General features: G+C 45.2%; 1 long non-coding RNA gene across 1 annotated transcript; it reads left to right on the top strand.

Annotated features, from left to right (window-relative positions):
- Positions 1 to 973: 973 nt before the first annotated feature.
- Positions 974 to 1,658, top strand: LOC132136869 (uncharacterized). Its single transcript, XR_009431586.1, has 3 exons — positions 974 to 1,104; positions 1,228 to 1,363; positions 1,505 to 1,658. It is a non-coding gene; the product is annotated as an uncharacterized LOC132136869 (long non-coding RNA).
- The last annotated feature ends 6,209 nt before the right edge of the window (positions 1,659 to 7,867 follow it).

Below are 7,867 nucleotides of genomic sequence, written 5' to 3'. Positions count from 1 at the left end.
CTCGAGACTCGACTCGGACTCGGACTCTGGTAATGGTGACTCGACTCGGACTCGACTCGAACACTGAGACTCGAGACTCGACTCGAACTCTGGTAATGGGGACTCGACTCGAACACTGAGACTCGAGACTCGACTCGGACTCGAACTCTGGTAATGGGGACTCGACTTGGACTCGACTCGAACACTGAGACTCGAGACTCGACTCGACTCGAACTCTGGTAATGGGGACTCGACTTGGACTCGACTCGAACACTGAGACTCGAGACTCGACTCGAACTCTGGTAATGGGGACTCGACTTGGACTCGACTCGAACACTGAGACTCGAGACTCGACTCGAACTCTGGTAATGGGGACTCGACTCGGACTCGACTCGAACACTGAGACTCGAGACTCGACTCGGACTCGAACTCTGGTAATGGGGACTCGACTCGAACACTGAGACTCGAGACTCGACTTGGACTCGAACTCTGGTAATGGGGACTCGACTCGGACTCGACTCGAACACTGAGACTCGAGACTGTAAATGCAGTATATCACAGATAAATCACAGAGGAGACGGACTCTTGTCTGGATGTTACAGGAACAGATGAGACACGTGTGTTTATCTGCTGCAGAGACACTGATGAAGAAATGCTAACATCAAAGGATTTAAATGAAAGGCCATAAATGAAACATTTTAAATCTTAAGTTGTATTTTATTTTAATTAATTTAATTTTAAACAACTATTACACCTCCTTTCTTATTCTTGATTTCTGTGCATTTGCTGCAGATCTTTTGTGGTGGAGCAGGACCTGCAAGAAAAGGTGAAAAAAAGGGAAAATCTGAAACAAAAGAATAATGTAATGATTTTTTTTATTGTGTATGTGTATTTTTGTAGGACATGAAAATGTCTGTAGACTGGTGTGTGCACCGAGAGTCACAGATGAGACGCTCCCTCACTCCAGCTCTCACTCTTTCATCAGGACCAGATGAGACGCTCCCTCACTCCAGCTCTTACTGTCTCATCAGGACCAGATGCTGCTGTGGTTTCTTCATCCTCAGTGACCCCAGAGCAGTGAGAGCATCTAGAGAAAGACCACAAGACACTGAGGATGTGATTTTGGTAAAGTTTGTTCAGCTGATTAATGTTTAAACAATGAAGGCTGACTTTCAGAAGCATCAAAAGCATCATCAATAAATGTGATGGAGCTTTTATCTGAAGTGATTGACAGTGCTCTTATTACAGGGGCCTACAATCCCCTGATCAACCTGGAGAACAGAGCCTTGCCCGAGGACACACTGGTGTTCCTGTGGCTCAAGTGGTAGAGCATTGCGTTAGCAGTGCAAGGTTGAGGGTTCGAATACCAGGGAACACATGTTAGGTAAAAACTGTTATGCACTGTAAGTCACTTTGGATAAATGTATAATTTATTTATAAATTTGAACTACTTCAGTGGTTTAGCCCACTACATAAGTAATAAATCAATGCATGTACTTGTAAACTCTGTGTAAATGTTTTTCAGGTAGTCGTGCTCATGGGGTGCAGGCACATGAAAGTTTGGAGCAGACACAGCGGTCAGATTGTCCTGCACGTGTTCTTCTGCTCTCGCTTCAAGGTTGTGTGGCTCAGAGAGCCGTCATCATGGTCTTCCTCATCCTGTTGCTCAACGACGTCCCCGTCGAGAAGAGTGAGATTGTGAAGTGCAGCAGCAGAACTGTATCAGCTGTGTTCAGATGACACGAGGATGTTGGATTCACCATCTGTAAATACATGTTTGTTAGAACAATAAGTTTGAATGAAGCTTTGTATCATGTGTTGTTGACTTGTACATGTATGCATTTGGATGGATGCTAACTTTTATACATAATTTTAATCATTTAGACATGTTTTTTGTTGTCAGTAAATAACATATAAATATTTTATCCATTCATGTATTAATTGCTTGACTGACAATGGATGGCCGACTGCATTTATTTAACTAGTATATATTCATGTATAGCTGTGTCACAAAAGAAAATACATTTGGTTTCTTTTACTATAATGTCATGAATAAAAAAAAATAAAAAAAAAATTATATAAATATTGGTTGGCATTTATCGTTATTATTGCATGTAAGTGTTGGGGTGGGCAAAATATGCAATTCATTATGGGGTAATGTTCATTTTCGAGTAGTAACACTTACATTTTTAGAGTGTCAAATCAACAGTCTTCTCCAAAGGTGAGATCTTCGAGCAGCTGAACGATGTACCCTTTGTGCAGATATCACAGAGTCGCTGTGAGGTGTTTGTGCACCTGACCCACTTTTTTATTATTAATGCCAAATGATTTCATAAAAGATCATGGTAAGACGGTTGTATCTAACAATAAACAATCATAATGCCATAAAACAGTAAATTAAAAAAATTCATGTTTTCATCATAGTATGAGATACTATACAAGAAAAACATTTTTTCACGTAAAATAATTGAAAAAATATTCAAGAGATGATGAGAAATGATTTTGGGTTTTCAAATTATAAAAAAAATGCTTTGAGGATAACACTTGATCACATTAGTGGAGTTAAAAATATAAAAAAATAAAATCAACAGTATTGGCTATACTACAATCACAATATAAAAAGGCAGCCGTTTCTGAAACATGTTCTTCATTATCAAGATGATTACAAATACATTAATTAAACCTGTCACTTATATCTTTTAAGTTTTTGTGCTTGTTTTAACTTTGTAGGTCACATGATCAACATAGCGGATGATGATATACAATTTCCATTCATACTTCATACATACGCATTTATGCTGTAGAGTATATACTCTTTTAACGCTCGTTAAGTTAGTACTTATTGAAATTAAGTGCCTAATTAAAGGGTATGCGGTTTACAGTCTATGTTTCGAACGCATCCCGACAAAGTCTCGTTTTGAGGTCTCGCGTGGTTCTGTGTGATTTGAACAACTTCAAGTTACGACCCCGTCTTGCAGTCTGCAGACAAACCCTTCTCGAAAATCTCAGAAACCGAATATTTCACAACACCGGCCGGGATCTATTCTTTTCCCTCACAGACACTGCTACCGCTCGCTCTCTTTGCCTGACAACACACTCACTGACGTCACTCACTTTACTTTCACTTTACTTTTTTTCCAAAGCGCTAGGGCACTTGCGGGAAAGGATGAAGCTGATTGGTTAGTTCTTGTCACATGACCCGCGGTGCGCTTGCGGCATTCTGAAAAGTTGAGATGTTTTTAACTCGATGCGGTGCGGACGCGCCTGGATGCTTCCATTATGAGCGCGCATACCGCGCGCCTTCATTGGAAATAACGAACTTAGCGCGCAAAAGACGCGATATGTGAACGGCCCTTATCGTTACATGTTGCTTTCTGACCAGTCGCGTGCCGTCACACACACATTCACTTGAACACATACAAACGCACTCAGCATGGGCGTCAGTTTGGTTTGAAATGTGGTGGGGACAGAGACGCATTCAGAAGTGCATTTTCAGAAGTGCTGGGTACAATGATGCATTTTTTTTTTCTCTTTCGCGCAGGTCATGTTTTGAAAGACGTCCTGTATCTTATTAATGTAAATAAATAAAAATGTATACAAAAATGTGATGATGTCCGACTCGTTTTATGAAGAAGAAAGCCGTACAAAGCATTAGACATATGATATATGACCCACTAATCTGCTTCATATCATCATATAAGTACCATGTTGACAATATGACATGGCCATGACGTGGTTTAATGTACCTAAACAATGATTACCAAATTTCTCTTTCATGTTGCTTTGTTATAACCACTGAAAACGGGGAAAAAAATCTAACCCAAAATCGGGCCTCGCTCTACATTATCCCGCTTATTACATGGCTACCCACCAAATAAATCAATAATTTGACACAAAATATTGATTTAAAAAAGAGTTTATTGATTTAAACACGATTGTATTGCTTCCGCTAAAGAAAATAGTTCCGTCTCTACGATTAGAATCCTGCCGCGTCCATAGCAACGCTCTGTTTTTCATGGCAACGGTGTTATTATCAAGAAATAACAGACTTCATTCTACAGTGGAATTCAACCAAGCCATGTAATAATTTGATTTAATTCCCAGTACAATTTACCATATCTACACACAACACAACTTAAGCACTACAAATTTTATCAAGATTGAAAAAGCAAAAATACGTGTAGCACATGAACACTATTGACTATCACACCATGATCTGACTGCTCTCAATTCACAACAACATGCATCCATCCAATCTACTGCAAGCATTTTGACTAAAACTTGATCCATTTCTCCTCATCATCATCATCATCATCATCATCACAACTATTTCAGAATTCAGCAATAGATTCAAGCAATAATTAAACAAGATACTGACTACTCAACAATCATCTCCCCCAACACTTGCTGTATGAACGCAAACCGTAACTAGCTAATTAAGTTGGTGGCTAAGGAAGTCTAAAGTAACATTAATTGCAAGAGAAGAATTAAAACAGCCGATCCCTTGTGTGCAAATGCACAAGACCTAGCCATAATACCAGCAAATCTTAATAAACATAAGTTATCGCGTCTTACCTTTGTGTCAATGGTCTGCAGACCCTTGCTGTGTGTACAACAACATCCATTTGTTCTACAGGTTATCACTTTGATATGTTATAGTCCATGGCACTAGGATGCAACCTTGTGATATTGTATGAAGGCTAAATGACTTGCTCGTCTATGATACATTCGCCAGAAATTCTGGCCAATCCCAGCAAAGACTAGGTAGCCTCGTTCCCGCTCGTTCACTGTCCATTCCAAACTGTCAACTCATTTGAAAAACATTCTTTAAAAAAAAAGAAGCGCGATAGTCATATAGACGGTTTCATCGGGCGCACGCGCCTGGACCTAAGTTAACTTCCGGTCTGTGTTGTGTATATCTGTCTGGCTGACTCGGACTCGACTCGAACTCTGAGACTCGAGGCTCGACTCGGACTCGAACTCTGGTAATGGTGACTCGACTCGGACTCGACTCGAACACTGAGACTCAAGACTCGACTCGAACTCTGGTAATGGGGACTCGACTCGGACTCGACTCGAACACTGAGACTCGAGACTCGACTCGAACTCTGGTAATGGTGACTCGACTCGGACTCGACTCGAACTCTGGTAATGGTGACTCGACTCGGACTCGACTCGAACACTGAAACTCGAGACTCGACTCGGACTCTGGTAATGGGGACTCGACTTGGACTCGACTCGAACACTGAGACTCGACTCGAACTCTGGTAATGGTGACTCGACTCGGACTCGACTCGAACTCTGGTAATGGTGACTCGACTCGGACTCAACTCGAACACTGAAACTCGAGACTCGACTCGAACTCTGGTAATGGTGACTCGACTCGGACTCAACTCGAACACTGAAACTCGAGACTCGACTCGAACTCTGGTAATGGTGACTCGACTCGGACTCGACTCGAACTCTGGTAATGGTGACTCGACTCGGACTCGACTCGAACTCTGGTCATGGTGACTCGACTCGGACTCGACTCGAACACTGAGACTCGAGACTCGACTCGAACTCTGGTAATGGTGACTCGACTCGGACTCGACTCGAACTCTGGTAATGGGGACTCGAGACTCGACTCGAACTCTGGAAATGGTGACTCGACTCGGACTCGACTCGAACTCTGAGACTCGACTCGGACTCGAACTCTGGTAATGGGGACTCGACTCGGACTCGACTCGAACACTGAGACTCGACTCGACTCGGACTCGAACTCTGGTAATGGTGACTCGACTCGGACTCGACTCGAACACTGAGACTCGAGACTCGACTCGAACTCTGGTAATGGGGACTCGGACTCGACTCGAACTCTGGTAATGGTGACTCGACTCGGACTCGACTCGAACTCTGGTAATGGGGACTCGATACTCGACTCGAACTCTGGAAATGTTGACTCGACTCGGACTCGACTCGAACTCTGAGACTCAAGACTCGACTCGGACTCGAACTCTGGTAATGGGGACTCGACTCGGACTCGACTCGAACACTGAGACTCGAGACTCGACTTGGACTCGAACTCTGGTAATGGTGACTCGACTCGGACTCGACTCGAACACTTAGACTCGACTCGAGACTCGAACTCTGGTAATGGTGACTCGACTTGGACTCGACTCGAACACTGAGACTCGAGACTCGACTCGGACTCGAACTCTGGTAATGGTGACTCGACTCGGACTCGACTCGAACACTGAGACTCGACTCGAGACTCGAACTCTGGTAATGGTGACTCGACTTGGACTCGACTCGAACACTGAGACTCGAGACTCGACTCGGACTCGAACTCTGGTAATGGTGACTCGACTCGGACTCGACTCGAACACTGAGACTCGAGACTCGACTCGGACTCGAACACTGAGACTCGAGACTCGACTCGAACTCTGGTAATGGGGACTCGACTCGAACTCTGGTAATGGGGACTCGACTCGGACTCGACTCGAACTCTGAGACTCGGACTCTGGTAATGGTGACTCGACTCGGACTCGACTCGAACACTGAGACTCGAGACTCGACTCGGACTCGAACTCTGGTAATGGGGACTCGACTCGGACTCGACTCGAACACTGAGACCCGAGACTCGACTCGAACTCTGGTAATGGGGACTCGACTCGGACTCAACTCGAACACTGAGACTCGAGACTCAACTCGGACTCGAACTCTGGTAATGGTGACTCGACTCGAACTCTGAGACTCGAGACTCGACTCAGACTCGAACTCTGGTAATGGTGACTCGACTCGGACTCGACTCGAACTCTGAGACTCGAGGCTCGACTCGGACTCGAACTCTGGTAATGGTGACTCGACTCGGACTCGACTCGAACACTGAGACTCAAGACTCGACTCGAACTCTGGTAATGGGGACTCGACTCGGACTCGACTCGAACACTGAGACTCGAGACTCGAGTCGAACTCTGGTAATGGTGACTCGACTCGGACTCGACTCGAACTCTGGTAATGGTGACTCGACTCGGACTCGACTCGAACACTGAAACTCGAGACTCGACTCGGACTCTGGTAATGGGGACTCGACTCGGACTCGACTCGAACACTGAGACTCGAGACTCGACTCGAACTCTGGTAATGGTGACTCGACTCGGACTCGACTCGAACTCTGGTAATGGTGACTCGACTCGGACTCAACTCGAACACTGAAACTCGAGACTCGAACTCTGGTAATGGTGACTCGACTCGGACTCGACTCGAACTCTGGTAATGGTGACTCGACTCAGACTCGACTCGAACTCTGGTCATGGTGACTCGACTCGGACTCGACTCGAACACTGAGACTCGAGACTCGACTCGAACTCTGGTAATGGTGACTCGACTCGGACTCGACTCGAACTCTGGTAATGGGGACTCGAGACTCGACTCGAACTCTGGAAATGGTGACTCGACTCGGACTCGACTCGAACTCTGAGACTCGACTCGGACTCGAACTCTGGTAATGGGGACTCGACTCGGACTCGACTCGAACACTGAGACTCGACTCGACTCGGACTCGAACTCTGGTAACGGTGACTCGACTCGGACTCGACTCGAACACTGAGACTCGAGACTCGACTCGAACTCTGGTAATGGGGACTCGGACTCGACTCGAACTCTGGTAATGGTGACTCGACTCGGACTCGACTCGAACTCTGGTAATGGGGACTCGATACTCGACTCGAACTCTGGAAATGTTGACTCGACTCGGACTCGACTCGAACTCTGAGACTCAAGACTCGACTCGGACTCGAACTCTGGTAATGGTGACTCGACTCGGACTCGACTCGAACACTGAGACTCGAGACTCGACTCGAACTCTGGTAATGGGGACTCGAGACTCGACTCGAACTCTGGAAAT

This window comes from Carassius carassius, unplaced genomic scaffold (assembly GCF_963082965.1).
Source record: "Carassius carassius unplaced genomic scaffold, fCarCar2.1 SCAFFOLD_56, whole genome shotgun sequence".
In the NCBI taxonomy this organism is placed as follows: Eukaryota; Metazoa; Chordata; class Actinopteri; order Cypriniformes; family Cyprinidae; genus Carassius; species Carassius carassius.
This window is presented reverse-complemented; position numbering and strand designations above follow the sequence as displayed.